General features: G+C 36.9%; 1 long non-coding RNA gene and 1 other non-coding gene across 9 annotated transcripts in view; both read right to left on the reverse strand.

The window, feature by feature from the left end:
* The window catches only part of LOC132538052 (uncharacterized), a 259,911-nt gene that overhangs the window by 215,596 nt on the left and 25,029 nt on the right, over positions 1-19,286 (reverse strand). The window lies entirely within an intron of this gene.
* LOC132538410 (U6 spliceosomal RNA) lies at positions 11,649-11,756 on the reverse strand. The gene has a single exon (XR_009549778.1). It is a non-coding gene; the product is annotated as a U6 spliceosomal RNA (small nuclear RNA).

Raw genomic sequence — 19,286 nt, forward strand, 5'->3', positions numbered from 1 at the left:
GATGAGTCACACAGTAAAGTGTCTGATTTATTTCCACCTTCTTCTACTGTCTAATATTTGAGCAATTATAGTTCATCAGGATATATAACAAATAGAACATTATCAAGCAGGTATACTTGGATAAGAATCAATAAATTCAACTATCAAAAGCAACAACAACAAAAATACAGGACTGGCAAGAGAGTTCCACTGGTTAGATGCCTGCTTTTTCATGCATGAAAGCCATATTTGAGCCTATAGACTCCATGGAAATGGGGGGAGCTTTGATACTGTGATGTCTGTCTTTCTTTATCTTTCTGATTCTCCCTTTTTGTTTGAAGGGAAAAAACTAATTGATGATATAATCTGGAACATTTTTTTGTTTCGTTTTAAGATTTTATTTATTTATTAATGAGAAACATAGGAGGAGAGAGAAAGAGCCAGACATCACTCTGGTACATGTGCTGCAGGGGACTGAACTCAGGACCTCATGCTTGAGAGTCCAATGCTTTATCCACTGTGCCACCTCCCCGGACCACACATTTTGGTTTTTTAATCTTTAGTTTTGTTGCCTCAAAGTATATAGTTTATGTAATTGATTGAATATACAGAAAACTATGGATAGCCAAAAGGAAGTACCACATTTGACTAATCAATTACAATAGACAACTTCCATTCTGTATATGTGTGAGTTTGCATATTTATCCTCCTCCTACTACATGAACCACAATTCCCATATGTTTATTCTTTTATTCAGTATGCAACATATGTGAGACATAATGTGAAATAATAACATTAAATGAATTGCAATCCTTATTACTCCGAAGTTCAGTGTACTGTTAGGCATATATATACATATATTGCAAATCCTCACCTTTCTTCTTGCTTACTAGTTTAGCCCAACCAGCCCTGTCTCTCTCATTCCGCTGTTCCACTCCAATGACAGCTTGGCAATTCCCTGTTTAACTTTCTTTAAGTTATCATTTTATTTTTAAGTATTTATTTTTGCCATTAAGGTTATTCCTAGGACCCAGAGGATGCAAAGTTCATGGTTCCAGGAGGCCATTTTCCTCCCTTCTTTTCTTTTACTTTTTGAATAGTGGTGAGAGATAGAGAGGGAGATATGGACAGATAGGAGAGATACCTGCAGCACAACTCCACCACTTGGGAAACTTCTCCTCTGCAGATGGTTGCCAGGAGCTTATTATACTTGATGTGTGCACTCACTGGGTGCACTTGGCCCCACTGTTACTCTGTAAGCTAGCAAGACTCTACTCATTGTCTCTCTCCTGTAGTCATTACCTGATTATTTTTCCTAACTGCCTACAAGTGAGTACATCCTTCCCTTCTTTTTACAGGAATATTCTGTTCTGCTTTTTATAGGAAAAAAACTTCTAGCACACCCACAATGGCCACTTACTTATCATTGGTGTTTTTAACTCCTCATGACATAATGACATCCCCAAGAAGCTGACATTAGTAATTTCTCTATGTCATTTGCCCCACTGTTCTGCTCACCATAGCCTTTACATAAATAACCATTGATTTAAATCTAGACAAGATAAAGCAGTGGGCATAAACCTACACAAATGATTCATTAGCATAAACAGAAATTCATGTTCTCTCTAGTACTTTGCAATTGTCTCTACATCTTTCTACTTTGACTTCTTCAGCCTATTTATCATATATAATACCATGAGTTTCGAGTTTCTTTAATTTTGTGTTTATTTATGAAATTATTTTATTTTTTGTATTTTTTACATATTTTTACCAGTACCCATTTTATGTGTCCCTCCTTTCCAACTAACCACTTGCATATACTTGCCTATCTCTTCCTTTGATGTGCATATTTTTACTTGCCATGTTTCTTATGTGAGTTAATATTCATTTTGTAATGTTATAATGCTGTGTACTATATTTGAGCCACAGCAACATTTTTCTAGATTATTTTCTTCACATATTGAAGATTGCTATCTTTATTATGAAGCAAGTATCTTGGTTGAGTATTATGTATTCAACATTTGTATTCTTCACATATGAGTGAGGTAGCTTTTCTGGAACAAACTACTTTAAGAATGTGTAAGAATGACAACTCACTTAGGCAAGCATGTGCTAATTCACCATGTGTGAAGAAGGCTTGGTTTAGAGCCCTGGCACTATAAGGGAACACCATGGAAGGCACAAAGAGAGCTTTCATGGATGGTAAAGCAGAGCTGTGATATATCTAATATGATTCCTCTTCCTCCTCCTGCTGTTACTCCTCCCTCCTCCTTCTCCTTCTATCTACTCGCCTTCTTACTAAATTATTATTATTAATAATAATAATGTTATGATGATGTCCATGAGATAGCTCAGAGATTTCCTGTATGCTGGACTTTTAGTTAATCCTCTATTTTTTTCCATTTTTCTCTCCCTCCTCCTTCTTTTTCATTATTTTTCCTTTTCACTGGAGCTATTCAGATCAGGTTTACAGTGGTGTCTAATAATGAGTCTGTGACACTGGAACCTCAGTCATGAAGTATTTTACACAGTAATTACCCTGTATACCAATTCCTGGCAAGGCATTTTTTCAATATGGAGGAGAGGGGAAAAGGTAAAGACAAGTAGTTTTATCATTCAGTTGTTTTTTTTTTTAATGCTCAAGGACTCCTATTACTAAATTCTATTATCTGTTATCTAATTAACTGAATTTTTCTTAAAGACAACTACTGCTTCATTCATAGATGAAATATAAAAAGTTGAAACATATGAACTTAAAAAAAAAGGAGTCAAACTGTCTCTAAGACTTGTGAAAATTATGGTGGTTATCCTTGAAAGTCTAGAGGATATGTCCACAAGACTGTGGTGGTGGGTGATATGTAGAAGTATACCCCTGTAATTCTATCATTTTGTAAATGATTATTAAATTGCTGAAATAAATAATTTTTTAAAAAGAAAGTTCTCGTTTAAGATTTAAATGAACTAAATTAACACAGGTGGGAAAGTTCTGGCTTATAATATAAAGGAAATGCCTTAATTTCTCACTAAGAGAAGAAGCTTGATAAATTTCAAATGTATTCTAAGGTTGAATGTCCCTGCTAAAGGTTTCAGTAAATTTACCACACATACTTCCCATGCAAACACTTTTTTTTTCTTTTTCATCTACACATGGTCTTAAAAGATTTCTCAATAAAACACTATAAGGAACAAGATGAAAACTGGCATCTTGGAAAATGTTAGCTGTTCAGCCTCTTAGGTACAGAAGGAACTGTACGAACTCTTCATTTCTATTCCTTGTGAACTTTTAAATAATGTTACTTTTGTCCCAGTTACTGACTCTTCCAAAACAATTTTTTATTTTCTTTATTTGGTAAATTAAACTTTCTGCTCTAGTTTCTTTGGTTATTTGTGTAACCTTCTGGGAATAAAATCGTTCAAAAGGCAAGTCTAGATTTTACCACATGCTGTACTTAAGCAAAAATAAATAAATAAATAAATAAAAATCCCCTGCAGTGGTATGGACATTTGAAGTCTCCACTCCCTCTTTGTATTTTACTATGCTAATTTTGTAACTCAAGATTTAAAAACATTATAGAGAAACTACTCCATCAATTTGGCACTCGTTAGCATATGGCTACAATAAGACCATTTCTTTCTCTTGCCTTTCTGCTATCCCTCAAATACTATTCAAGATGCTTTTGCCTTCAGATTTATAGATTTTTTTAAATATATAGACACATATACATGGGAGCACTATCTCCTTGAATAAAAGTCACTGTAGTAGAATATAAGAGGCCCCAAGTTTAAAGCCAAGCAGCCTTAGATCATATTCCAGTCCCATTGTTAGTTATCTATACTTTATTACCAGAAATATTACTAAAATAAATTTTCTTAGTCTTAATCCCCTTATCAATGAAAGGGCTAATATTGAATTCTCAGGACTGTTTTTATACTAGAAATAAATGATAAGTAGAAATCTCTAAACATGGTATCCGATATGATTATATACTACAGACTCACATACACACACACACATACACAAAATTACAAACACAGGTAGATATATTCTTCCTTTTTTTTCTTAACATTTTTAAAAGTACTTTATTTATTTTATTTTTGAGAGAGGTGCAGAGAGAGAAAGACACAGAGAAAAACACCAGAGCACTGCACAGCTCTGGCTTACTGTGGTGAGGGGGTATTGAACCTGGGACTTTGGAGCCTAAGTCATAACAGTCTCTTTGCATACCATTATGCTATTTACCCCCACCTATATTCTTCCTTTCTATATGTTGCCATTCAATTATCATATGGAATAAACAGTGTCTACTTCAGTGCTATTTAAGTAATTAAATGTATCTCTCCAGATTAATTTCAAGTTCCTTTGTTTCATACGACATGGGTTGCATTTAGTTTAGATAACCATGCTATGAATACTTAATTCTTTTTCCTGATGTTTTTCTATGGTTGGGGAATATCCATTATTCAGATTTTTCTTCATTGATAGTTTTTGCAGTTTTCTTATGGCATCCCTCTCCATGTACAATACAAATCTTAACTTTCAATCTTGAAGCTCAAATGGACATGCTCTTTCAATATCCATTCTTCCTGTTTCTTCCTAAGTCATCTACCCATATTCATGACTGTCATTTTCAGATGCAAAGTCCTAGCCTTGAAATCTATGTATGCCTATGTTCATAGCAGCACAATTTATAGTGTCAAAACTTGGAAGCAACCATGGTATCCAATGACAGATAAGTAGCTAAGAAAGTTGTGGTATATACACATAATGGACTACAACTCAACTATTAAGAATGATAAAGTCTACTTTGCCTCATGGTAGATGGAGCCTGAAGTAATCATGTGAAGTGAGGTAAGCCAAAAAGAGAAGGTCAAATATTGATGATTGCACTTATAGTGGAACTTGGACTAGGTTTGTTGTATTACACCAAAGCAAAGGACTCTGGGGAAGGAGTGGAGGGAAAAAGAGTATTCAACGGTTTTGTACAGGATTTGAGGTTGTGGTACATGATGGTGGAAAAGGACCAAGTTTTACCCATGTATCAACAACTGTACTGTAAACCATTAATCACTCAATAAAGTAGGTTTTTAAAAAATTCTTCTCCTCTACTCTAGTAAATGTGTACTTCCCTAGAGTTTAGCTCAGAAACCTCAATATAATACTCTACCACTACTGATATTGTACACACACTAATATTTACAATTCAGGCTCCAGGGAACACAGCTTATTTATTTATTTATTTATTTATTTACTTGTTTATCATTGCTACCAGAGGTATCTATTGCTGGGGCTTAGTTGGTGCCAGCACTATGAATCCACTGCTCTCAGTGGCAGCCATTTTTTCCTTTTTTTTTTTTAATCTGATAGAGAATTTGAGAGGGGATGGGGGAGATAGGTTAAGAGAAAGAGAAGTTCCTGCAGACCTGCTTCACTGTCTGGAAGTTTTCCCTCCTGTGTGAGGTTGCGGGGGGGTTGCTTGAACTTGGGTCCTCCTGTATGATGAATTGTACACTTAACCAAGTACACCACTACCTGGCCCCCTGGGAACACATCTATTTCTTAACTGTCATGACAGCTATACTTTCTGATCAATTATTGATAATTCATTGAGATACACAGTTAAGTACTTTATGTCTTGCCTGAATATAAAACTTAAACAATCATACTTCTTTCTAAAATGTGTTAAGAGCAAAGATCACATCCCAAAATAATTACAGTACTTCACCTATTAAGTTAATCATTTGACTTTGTTAATTCAGATCAAATATTTTTCAAGATTAATTTGTTGTGAAAAATACAGAGAGAATGAAAGGAAGAGAAAGGGAAAGTCAGAGCACTGAGTGGCTCTGGTTTAAGGTGGCACTGGGTGGGATTGAAGTGGAGCTTCTAAGGCCTCAAGCATACAAGTTGGTGCTTAAGAAGGCCAAGTTATTTCCTTAGTCCAACAGCAAACCTTAGAAATATTCTTAAACTATATTAACTGAGATAGTATAAAACTAGAAGCTTAGATTACTTTTTATTTCCCCTAATGGCTTAACCTTCTGCTTCCCCCTATTTATATATAATCCAAGATTCAATATAACTAGCTACTTGTTGTTCATTGAACATGCAATCTGTGTCTTACACATAGAATACCCTTTATCTAAGTCATTCAATAAATGTTTGCTTAGTCAAAAACGAGCACTGAACAAAAAGAGACAGTCTTTGCTTACTGGGAAAAACAAATATCATTCAAATAAGCATGCAAATAATGTAAAAGTACAGCTGTGATAAGTTACCTACCGCAGAGACACTGACCATTTATAATGGAAAGGTTTTGACTCAGAGAAGTCTTGATTGCCTTAGGAAGCAAAATGGAATCTGGGACATAAAAAAATTATACCAGAGAAGAAATATCATAGACACTTCTAAGACAGAGAGAAAGGAATGTGCAAAGGCCCAGAGGTAAGAGGAGATTGATGAACAAGAACATCCTTCCTTCTCAGCTTTCAAAACCCCTCCTCCTCTATGTATACTGCTCAGATGTCACTGTCTGGGAGGCTCTTCCCTCCTCCCCATTTGCACTCACTGTAAATGGATCTATCCTTTCTACCACTACAGAGCAGTTCTCTTACCCTTCTGTTAGCACTTATTTCACTGTATTGTAATTATCTGTTTATACATCTGTCTCCATCACCAGACTGAGAATTCATGGAGGGCAGAAGCAATAAAGTATTATCTTTGTGTCTCTACATGCACGGATAAGAATTTTTAAATGTTTACTCAGTGTGTCTCTTAAATGAAATAGGGCAACTTAAACACATTGTGAACCACCCAGATGCAAACATTTTACTGTATTACCTACTGTATGTTACCTATTTTTTTTTCTAAGACTCAGCTATAAAGCAGCATCTTAAAAAAAAAAATGCCTTCATACCTCAAGAAAAAAAAAACTTAATGAATCATAAGGTATTATTTACTTAAGCTTCAGGCACAGCTGCCCAGACTTTGTTGTTAGCACAACGTAATTCATTTTATAAATATCACACAATTATCTAATTTCTTAAAGTCGCTGCATGCTTTGAAAGGTGTTCTTTTGGAAACAAGTCCTGGCCCATCCCAGGGAAATTCCCAAACCAGCATTGTCATTGCTAAGTATATCTACAGAAACACTGAAAGACTGGAGAGGAAGCATGGATCCCCTGCCCTGCATGGAACATCAGAGTATTCACAGTCTAGTATGGGAGGGGTCCACCCCAATCCTCCTCACAGCTGCAGTCTCCTGGTTTCCTTATAGTTACAGGTAATAATTCCAGAGTGTAGCAAAGCCAAAAGTAAGCTTCCTTTCAACAGAAGCAAATCAGTTCCTCCAAGGCAGCTGCTGCCTGTCTGCCTTTGTATGATTCTTAAGAGCAGAGGCAGGAAGGATTAGGGAACAGTGGCAGGCTTGTCTGCTGGCCTTTTTGCTGAGCTCTCCAAATGAGAATAGCAGCATCTGAGGTTTTTCCTTACATGATGTCAGCAACTCCACAGCATTGCCGATTCTCCTCCCATCTCTGCTTCCAATCCCACCCTTCAAGGGAAAGGAAAAACAATGAAATCAAGATGAGGGTACTCCTGTGGCAAGTAGATCCCAGGATTCTCTAGTTATTTGATACAGGGGTTGTTAGATATGGCTTACCCGCTCCCCTCCCCACCCTGGGTTTATCTGTACCTGACATCTTTACAGGATTACTGGGAGGTTAGCAGAGGCAGGAGTAGTAAATTAAAACCCTGCCTCCTGGAGCCATGTTTATGAACACTAGCAGATGTGTGCTTATCGTTCCCATACTCACACTCCTGGAGTCCTTGAACAGAGACCATATCCCTGAGAACTGCACTCAGGGTGCTACAGGCCACTTCCTCATCTGACTTGTCCCTGCTCTGAAGGAGCAGGATGTGGGTGCCTGGGAAAGGCGCCCTTCTGGAGCTCAGTCATATGGCTGCCCTTTGATCTCTTCCCACCAGACTGTGTGTTACTTTGTGGGCTGGACAGTTGTTTTATTTTTTTTCCCTCTTTTTTTTTTTTTTGTTTTATTCCACTTACTCTGGCATACATGGAAGTTACTGCTTTATTACAGATTTCCTGTCTTTATTTATATCACTTAATTATGAAATCTCCTGGGAAAGAGAAAAAGGAGTCTATAAAATGCCAGGGAACGGAGCAGAATTCATCAAGAAAAGCCAGACAAGGTTGTGAGGAGGAAGAGAGAAGGCTTGGTGGTCTGTCTGATTCACTTTGGATACAGCTATAGTGGGGTTTGTTTCACAAACCCGAATGACCTAATCTCTCTCACTCAGAATAGAAGCTGTTTGTCTGACACAGCCTGGGTCTTTGGCACACATCTCTTTTCTCTCAGGCAAGATCAGGCCAAGGGAAAACTGTGAAGTGAGTGAAGCTAGACTGTGGTGTGTAATGGAGAAGGGGATTGTGCAGCAATCCTCTATGGTTCAGCTCTCAGGCCTGCCCACATGCTTTACACATGTTCCCCTTAAAAGGAAAAAGGAGCCCCCAAAATGGTTCAGAAGCATTTTCGTCCTCTCGGAGCTCTTTCTGAATGTCCCTGTCTTCTACATGCCTAGGTGAAGGATACATGGCATTGTAGGAAAGTACTTAATTTACTACTTAATGCCAATAAATGTAAGTGCAAAGAGGGCAGGAAATATATAATATGTAGCATACTGTCAACAAATACAGATGAAGTCAACTCAAAATTTCCAGTAGTATGGATGTAAAACATGAAGTCCCAAGTTAGAGACAATTCCTTCATTTTTCACTTTGAATGGCAAAGAACTTAATTAATAAGAAAACTAATGGTCAGAAAGTGTGTTGGAACTAGTCATAGAAAGTTCATCTGAACATAAAAAAGTGCCCTGTTTGATTCTAATTTTTGTTTTCTCTCCTTAATGTCTGTTGTTGTAAACAGTTGCTGAGCAGTGACAATTTTTACTTTGACACTCTTTTAAACTGAAATCCAGGTCTACACAAACCTATTCAGAAACCCTTCAGAGGGGCTGGGCAGTGGCACACTCTGTTAAGTGCACATAGTACAAAGCTCAAGGACCTGTGCAAGGATCCAGGTTCAAGCCACACCACTCCCCACCTGCAGAAAGGATGTTTCCTAAGCGGTGAAACAGGTCTGCAGCTGTCTATCTTTCCTTCTTCTCCCTCTCTATGTGAGCCTTCTCTCCCAATAAAATGAAGAAGAAAAAAGAAAAGCCACTAAGAGCAGTGGATTTGTAGTACCTGCACCAAGTCCCATTAATAACATAGAAAAAAAAAAAAGAAAGAAAAAAAGAAAAAGAAAAATGCACTCACATTACAGTGCACATGGCCTCAGGTTCAATTCAAGCCTTTGTTCTCTACATGCAGGGAGAAAGTTTTATGAGTGGTGAACCGGGTCTGCAAGTCTCTCTCTTTCTCCCTCTCCCTCTCCCTCTCCCTCTCCCTCTCCCTCTCCCTCTCCCTCTCCCTCTCTCTATATATATATCCCCTCTCAATTTCTCTGCCTCTAGCCAATAATAAATAAATAAATAAATAAATAAATAAATATGAAAAAGAGAAAGAAACCCTTGAGAAAATACCAAATAACCTACTCTGATGTTGCCTTCAGGCCAGCTGCCGCTCTGTCCCTCAGAGTTGTCCTTAGTTTCATAATATTGCCATCTAAGCTCATGCTGCCTTTACATTTTGCCAACTCCCTGAACGAAAGACTAATTTTCTCTAATTTTGACTTCAATGTTTCTGTAGATCCAAATACAGTATGAAATTACCATAAACTATACACATGTGCAAACAGTAAGAGAATGGGCTGGGGAAAGACAACAGTGGTTGAATAAACAGACTCTCATACCTGAGGTTCTAAAATCCCAGGTTCAGTCCTTAGCACCACCATATACTGGAGTTGAGCAGTGCTCTCTCTTTCTCTCTGGGTCTCTCTTTCTCTCTAAAACAAAACATAAAAAAATAAAATAATACACCAAAAAAATGGAAAGAAAAGATTCTAAACATGTCCCTAAGTGCTTAAAAATCTCTAAAGTATTTAATCACTCTTCACAGCTAAAATGTAAAGAAGGAAAAGATTCTTGAGTTCCATAGAACCAGTTATTTAACAGAATAAAAATACTTTTAACAATCATTAATCATATTCAATTTGATCCATCCCATGGAAACTAACTTCCCCACCCCCAAGAAAATAAGTAATGTAATTATATATATATTTTTTTATATTTCCACCAAGGTTCTAGCACTGGGGCTCTGTGCATGTATAACAAATTCAGTGTTCCTGGCAGCCATTTTTTAATTTTTTAATTTTATTTATTTTCCCTTCTGTTGCCCTGTTGTTTTTATTGTTGTTGTAGTTATTATTGTTGTCGTCGTTGTTAGATAGGACAGAGAGAAATGGAGAGAGGAGGGGAAGACAGAGAGAGGGAGAGAAAGATAGACACCTGCAGACCTGCTTTACTACCTGTGAAGCGACTCCCCGGCAGGTGGGGAGCTGGGGGCTCTAACCCGGATCCTTATGCCGGTCCCTGGCTTCGAGCCAAGTGCGCTTAACCCGCTGTGCAACCACCCGACTCCCCCCTGGCAGCCATTTTATCTAATTTTGTTTTCTTTCTTTTATGTGATAGGACAGTGAGACATTGAGAGTGGAGGGGGTGGTGGAGGAGGAAAAAGAGAGATTGCAGCAAGCTTGACTGATTATGAGGCTTGCCCCTCCAGAAAGGGACCAAGGGCTTGAACTCAACTCCTTGCATATAATAACTTGCACACTATAGCTATCAAGTCTTGTTAGTTCTATTCATGAATTTAAAAGGCACAAACAGGAATCATTTTCAGTAGTATATTAGAAAACAAAAAAAAAAAAGATAGTACTCTACCTTTCAAAAGTGCATTCCTGCTATACACAACCTTAAAATCTAGAGTTTGAGACTTTAAATTATACAAGTGTATCTCATAATCCAGGTATCAGTAAAGTTTCCCATTTAGGAAGGCAAGACAGCAAATACTGTTTTTATGTTATCTTCTTTTTAAAATTATTTTATTTATTTATTCCCCTTTTTGTTGCCCTTGTTTTTTATTGTTGTAGTTATTAATGTCATTGTTGAATAGGGTAGAGAGAAATGGAGAGAAGAGAGGAAAACAGAGAGGGGGAGAAAAAGACAGACACCTCCAGACAAGTTCGACCCCCTACAGGTGGGGAGCCAGGGGGCTCGAAGAGGGATCCTCACACCACGTGCACTTAACCAGCTGCGCTACCACAGGACTCCCTTATGCTATCTTTTTATCAACTTATCAATTATACCTTTAGAACCCAAAGGCAGCCACTGACAATACCAAAAAGTTGGATAGGACTGTGTGTCAATAAAGCTTTAGTTTTAAAATCAGTAAATGTAACCAAAGTTGAGTTCATCAGCATTTCCAATCTTATGAAATTGTGGAATATCTAAACTTGAACAAATCTTTCCCAAGTTCTGCTGGATAACACTGAATTTGAACCAGAAACAATCCAAGTGCTGTAGGCCAGTATCTGCCTTAAGAAAGACATAAGACAATCCTCCTTTGTGTTGGTAGATAATGCTCCAAAACTTTTGAAAATGACCATCAGAAATCCTTGTTTTGTTTTTCTTTTTAATTATAGGACTGGTTTATAAAAATATAGAATGCTTCACAAATTTCCAATGTTATCCTTGTGCAGGGGCCATGCTAATCTTCTCTGTATCATTCCAATTTTATTATATGTGCTGCCTAAGCGAGCACAGAAACCCATATTTTTACTTTAAACTTGAGATAGGAAACTGTATGCATGCATTAGTCAATCAAAAATATACAAAGTTTGTATAAACTTATAAAAGTAAATGGCCCAAGTGGAAATCAAATCAATGATTCTAATCAAAATATAACCATCTAATGAGATCTACTTGGAACTCACATATTAAGTCACTTGTTAGAGCACAAAGCCAGGTCATGAAGATAAATACAGTCCACAAAATATACATATACATATATATGTATATATACTATATATATATATATCCAGAAAAGATTAGTACTAAATAGGATAATACAGGTCATCTAGAGAAATTATTTAAAGTATATATGGGAACCGAAGTAAAGAAAAACTGTCCCTTGCCCAATATCACAAAGCTAGTTTTATAGGAAGCATAACCACAATTAAACTATACATTCTGTTAAATAGAAAAAGTATCAATTATGACTTATTATCTCACTTCTAGTCCGGAAAACTGTTACCAGTATACTGTAGGCAACCAGTACTAATGTTTGTTGAATGAATAAGTATTCAATGAATAAATGAGTAATGAGCCAGTCATAATTTTCTGATTTAAAATTATGTAGATTAATAAAATCCTAGTCTGCAAAGAATGTTCCTACATAATCTTCCAAGATATTGAATTGTGTATTTAGTCCTTCAGACACCACAATAAATTGCTGAACTGATACAAGTGGTCGAAAGAAGAAGCACCACTCAAGGCAGCTAATTTTGTTCTAAGGAATTATTTATGCATCATGAGAATCTGTCTGGAACATTATTGATGCCTTTATCTTCTTTCAACTACTACTCACAGAGGACTCAGACTAAGTGTACTAGTACTTACTGTCTGGGGTTTTCCAAGACTTGCAAAATGTAAACCTAATTGCTTAGGAGGTTATCACTTGTTTCACATTACCTACACCCACTCATCTATCATCTGACATTCAGTGACTTAATGGCATATGAGCAAACAAAGCTCTTCAAAGCAAAGCTTAGGAAGCACTGACTACTCTTGATAGGTGCTGTATTTTTTGTTCTTGACAACAGACAGGACAGGTGCTGCCCCGGGAGACAGTGCTAGTCTAGAGAGGCATTCCTACTCCACCACCATAACACTTAAGTACCTCACCCAGCTCAGCAGTTGAAGGTCAAGTGGAAACAATCTACATTCCTTCCACAGGTGTTGGCCTTTGAAAAGGAATGCAGACTTTGAGCTTCATTTATGTTTTCAAAATATTGCTTTCCCTTTGAACTGACTTGGAATGTGTAACTTTACCCATAGACTGTGCAATTTCACATTCACTCAGACTATAATTCTGTGACATGATGATACAATATCTCCACTATTAAAAAAAAAAAGATCTTAGATAATCCCACTATGAACAGCTACAAAACAAGCTGTTTTTTCTTGTAAAAGTCACATTAAAAAGATCAGTATGCATATAGTTTATGTGTGAGTTTACTGAAGGTGGGAGAGAATGGCAACATTACCCCAAAAGGCCAGAATATTCATATATTTTGGCTATCCTTCTAAGTCTGGAACAATAATTATTCAGCAATAAGTCATCAGAGAACCAGAAGTGATTAGGGGTAGGGGTAGGAAATGGTCCTGCTACTTAATTATCCACTCATTTAAAGAAAAATACTATCAAATAAGTTCCATCCATTAACAGAAATTCTGCACTTTCCCTGTTGTCACAAAATAACAACAAGTGATATGATTTAAATTATTCTGAAGCTGATTGATATATTTAAAATATATGACAACTGGAAATAAATACTTTGGATAAAATTTGCCAAGGTCTTTTTGCTTAAGTAATAAAACATTCTTTTGAAATATCAGTCACGAGACTTACCCAAAAATCTAAATGCAGATTATAAGCAAATAGGCAGGTGCTTTACATTTTATAGCATAATTTTCCAGAGTCACACACACACACACACACACACACACACACACACACACACACCTACCTTTATAGAACTAAGATGTCAAATCCAAAATAAATTCAAAACATTTACCAGATATATTCAGACATCTAAGGGGGTTTTCCCACAATTAAATCTTCAGTGCTATCAACAAAATCAATTTATTTTAAGATTGCCTGCCCAATATATAAATTTCCCTTTGTGTTTGAAATACTTTTATCTGATAAGATAGCTTTTGTTTAAGCTGCTATTTTCAGAATTTGCTTTGGGGGTTTTGAATACACACAGTGAAGTAACTTGAGATTTCCTACTCTGCTTTAAAATGTGTTTCTTCTGTCTGTTTGTATTTAGTAATTTCCTGTCAAATAACCTCACATAATTAACTTTCCTTTCTCCAACCTCCTTTCCCCCCCCTCCCAATTCCTATTTCCTGAGGACTGTAATAAAATGCTGATTACATTGGGCTGTTATCTGCCTTTTCCTCCTCTCCTTCACTCCCTTTGTCTAGGTCTATACTCAGCATTGAGCAGTAGTAGGTGGACTGGGAGAGACCTATATCAGAAAGAATGCAAATCATACTTTGGGGACTTCTGTTAGTACACACTTATTAATTAGCCCAATTACTGAGCTAGAGTCAATGAAGTATGTCTTGTCTTTTCCTTCTCAATTGTCAGTGAAATTCATGGACCAAGCAGGACCCTCCCTGTTGTTCTTGCTGTGTATGAGAATGCCACCATCTCCCCTTCCTGATCATCAGTTATGATGGCTAGAAGAATACTATCAATAGTCCTAAGTGGCTTAAGACAGGAAGAAAGCCCACCAACATTTATTGACTTCTCTTTACAGATAAAAATATACATTAGGCTAGGTTTTTTCATATAGCTGAGCAGATAAGTTAATTTTGATAATTAACCATTTTAATATGATTCAAGATATTACAGAAATTATACAGCTAATTATTTAATGAAATTATTTAATTTCATTACAAGCACATTCAAAGATGTGACATGAAAAAATATAAAATATGTAGGGTGAATCTGTGAAAATTTAGCATTGGTTCTTCCAGAAAACAATGACTAATTACCTCCATGCACATCAGAATTTCTTACCTAGAACTACTGACATATTATACCAAATAATTATTTACTAGGAAGGTCACTGTCCTGTTTAATATTTGGCAACATTCAGGGCCTTTTCCACACTAGATTTAAATAACATTTTTAGGGAGCCAGGCAGTAAGGTAGTGGGTTGAGTGCACATGGTGCAAAGCGCAAGGACTGGCTTAAGGATCCCAGTTTGAGCCCTGGCTTCCCACCTGCAGGGGAGTTGCTTCACAGGCAATGAAGCAGGTCTGCAGGTATCTATCTTTCTCTCGCCTTCTCTGTCTTTCCCTCCTCTCTCCATTTCTCTCCTATCCAGCAACGATGACATCAATAACAACAATAATAAAACAAGGGCAACAAAATGGAATAAATAAAATAAATATTTTAAAATAAAGATAATTAAAAAATAACATCTTTAATCCTTTCTATTCTAGACAGTCGAAAATACCTCTAGCAGCCAGGCAGGAGCCTCTGCAGGCATGAAAACCTGGATTTGATATCTAACAGTAAATACACCAGAGTGATGAGGTGCTCTGGACTTTCACACATACAGCAAAAAAATAAATTTCAAAAAACTGTATCTCCAGACACCAGTGAAGATATTGGGAGCAAAAATCACCACCACCCCCATGATAAATGTTGATATCATTGCAATTAAGAATAGTAATTGTTCAATTAGTGATTGGGCAATGATTTATAAGGTTGTAAGATTAAAATGTTGTAATTTCACAGTGTACCTCCCATCAGTGTTCTATCCCCCAATCTCCAAACACCACTACCACCATCACTAAACATCACAGTTCTCATCAAAAAAAAAAAAAAAAAGCTTGGCTACTTTATTTATTTATTTATTTATTTTGCAAGCTCATGTGTTTTAATTCTATATATTCTAAATAAGATCAGAACCATCTTGAAAAAACACATTTATTATTTTTAAGAAACCAAATACATAGGATACCGAAAATGTTAAATCAATCACAAGAAAAAAAATTTCATCTGTTTTCAAATCCACTAGAAGAGAGGGAAAAAGTGATAAAAGTCTTATACCAACTATAGCAGAAATGAGGAAAAAAGAACTTTAAAGAAGAATGATAAAAAGAAATAACTAGATATATCGTACATACATAGAAATAAATCAAGAGATATATCCCAGAGAGAGTGAGTTTATGAAGCATGCCAATTTAAAGAAAATCTGTTTAAAAGAGAGAATCAGGCCATGAGATAGCTAACCAGTAGTATGTATACTTTACAATGTGTAAGCACCTGCGTTTGCGCTAATGCATTACAAGGAAGCAACTGAAAATGCAACTGGAAGCTCCAGGAATAATGATGGTGCATTCCCTCCTCTCTCTCTCTCTCTCTCTCTCTCTCTCTCTCTCCTCTCTTTCTCTCTCTCTCTGTCACACACACACACACACACACACACACACACACACACATATTTATTTATTATTTATTGTCATCTCCAGGCTCATCTGGAGGGACTATCAGGTTGAGAAGACAATGGTCACTTTTCTTCAGGATCAGATGAGGAAGGAGGCCCGGTACTGCTGATGCTTCTGCTTGCAAAGGTGAAAGTTTAAGGAAGTTATGAGTCTCTTTGACAACACAGCACATGTCCCGATTCCTAACTTTGTGTCTGTGTAGTAATCACTCTAGTCTCTCTCACTCCATTTTGTGTGGCATCTTCAGGGATGGAAGCAAGGATCCTGAGTCAGTCTCTTGCAAATTTAAGGCTTAGCACAAGGCATGAGCAACAGAGGTACAGAGCCAGCCACCATGCAGTGACACTTGAGACACCCTTCTTCCATTACTGGGATAGAATGGCCTCAGACCTATCTCCCTCCCTTCTGACAGTAGTAAAGAGTTTTGTAAGCATTGGTATGAAATCAGTTGGAGAGAGAGAGAGAGAGAGAGAGAGAACTTTAAAAGAAACAAGAATATGTACATCATAGCAAATACTCTATTTCAGAATCTTTATAGCTTATATTTCCACTACAAGAGATGAGAAACAAAAATTGCGAGTCACATGCAAATGAAAAATTCACAGTCTTCTATAACATTAACCAAACTCTTAGTTTTCATAGTTAATTGCCAACTCAAGTAGATAATTGACTACAAAATTGAAACTAATTAGAGGAATCTTCCTGAGAAAACAGGTAATGGAAGAGAAAATAGGCATTCCTTTGGCCAGGCAACTATGTTAAAAGCCAGATAATTGGAAAATACCTAAAACAGACCTATTAGCTTTCTCCAAAATGGAGATCCCAAATCTTCATCTAAATATTCTTCCCTTTAGGTTCATTATTAATTAACAATTTGCTCTGCTTTATGTCTTAACTCTTTTTCAGCTACAAGGCTCCAGATGCTACCATGATGTCAACCTCAACATACCTGGACAGATGACTCCCCCATGAGGCTTGGAGTCCCACCTCCCCAGATCCCTGCCCCACTAAGGAAAGAGAAAGACAGGCTGGGACAGGTATGGATCGACCTGTCAACGCCCAAGTACAGCGGAGAAGAAATTACAGAAGCCAGACCTTCTGCCTTCTGCACTCCATAATGACCCTGGATCAATACTTCCAGAGGGATAAAGAATAGGAAAGCTATCAAAGAGGGAAGTGGATACAGAGTTCTAGTGGTGGGAACTGTGTGGAATTCTACCCGTATTATCCTATAGTCTTGTCAATATTTCCATTTTATAAATAATTTGTTAAAATCCAGATAACAGATGGTGAGGACTGAAAAAGTACTTGGAAATGATAGTGGGATTTCTTTCTTGAAACATCCTTTTGAAAAAAAAGGGGGGGTGAGGAGCAATCATATCTACATTGAATCCAAAAAGATAAAATAACTAAGAATAAATCTAACAAAGGAAGTGAAGGACATTTTCAAGGACAAAAAGGAAAAGTTGAATGAAACAGAAGATGACATAAAGAAATAGAATAACAGCACTGTTCATTGATTGAAAGAATGAATGTCATTAAAATGGCTGTTCTGCCAAAAGTAACCTATAGACTCAATGTAATTCCTATTAAAATTCCAGTGAAATATTTCAAGGAAATTGAACAACTTATCCAAAACTCTGTGTGGAACTATTAAAAAAAAAGAAAAAATAACTCCACCAATGTGTCCTGGAGCCCTGCTTCTCCAGAACTCTGCCTCGCTAGGGAAAGCGAGAGACCGGCTGGGAGCATGTTCAGCAGGGAATCAATTATAGAAGCAAGTCCTTCCACCTTCTGCACCCCATAATAGCCTTGGGTCCATATCCCCAGAAGGATAAAGAATAGGAAAGCTATCGGGGAGGGGATGGGATATGGGCAGTTCTGATGGTGGGAACTGTGTGGAGTTGTACCCCTCTTATCCTATGGTTTTGTCAATGTTTCCTTTTTTTTTTTTTTTCTTGTGAGTGAGGGAAGTATAATTGAAAGAAGGTGAGGAGGTCATCTAAGTCTAAGTAGATACAATTTCATTATTAACTTTATACTGACTCACTGCAGACTATTGTGTACTTTTGCTTTCAGGTATATATTTTGCCCTAATTTATGGATACATGTGAACATATGCCTTATCTCACGGCACCTAGTCTATATCTAGGTTTTGGGACTTTGTTAGGAAGTGAACCACCTGGAATATAATTAGAGAACCCTATGAAAGGAAAGGTCTCATCCAAGTAATGAGGCTGAAGTGTTGGCATTCCAAACCTGATGTCTCTGGACACAGTCTGAAGTGAAGCATGTTGAGGTGGTACTTGTTGCATTGATTAGGTTGGGATGGACAGATGCAGTATCATTTGGTATGAGTTGAAAGAAGTATGCAGGAAAGTGAGTCCCACCCTAGAGGTTCCAGGACTGGGGGAAATATAGGCTCTATAGAGGAAGCAGGAGGTTCCTGCTGTCTTAGGGTTTAAGAAGGTAATAGATAGTTATTGCTGTAATCAGTTTATTTGGCAGTTGGGTTAACTTGGAACTATCCCTTTGTTAGGATTTGCTGTATCATAAACAACATCACCATAATTTACGTGCTTTGACATTATTTGTATATAGCTGTGCCACTGGTTGCTTCTGTTCTCCCTTGTCTAAGCTTTTAAGAGAGTCAGCCTATCAAAGACTCAGCCTATGGTCTGTGCATTAAATAGTTTGAGACATTCAATTGATTTTTCCCCTCTCATATTAATTAAATAGTGATTTATATGACTACAAATTAATAGAAGTATACATAAACACCATTTTCAATACCAAAAGACTATGCCCCATTCTGTCCTCCTTCTTCCCCCCACCACCCTGTGAAGCAGTATGTTTCCTTTTTATTAATAAAATATTTAAAAAATCACAACTAGCAAAAACACTTCTGAAGAAATATGTAGGCACCATAATGTCTGACTTTTAGTTACTCTACAAAGCAGTGGTAATTAAAACAGTAAAGAATGAGTAAAGAATCCTGTGGTATTGGAACAACAGTGGACATATACACCAATGAAATAGT

Source organism: Erinaceus europaeus, chromosome 4 (genome assembly GCF_950295315.1).
Source record: "Erinaceus europaeus chromosome 4, mEriEur2.1, whole genome shotgun sequence".
Classification (NCBI taxonomy): Eukaryota; Metazoa; Chordata; class Mammalia; order Eulipotyphla; family Erinaceidae; genus Erinaceus; species Erinaceus europaeus.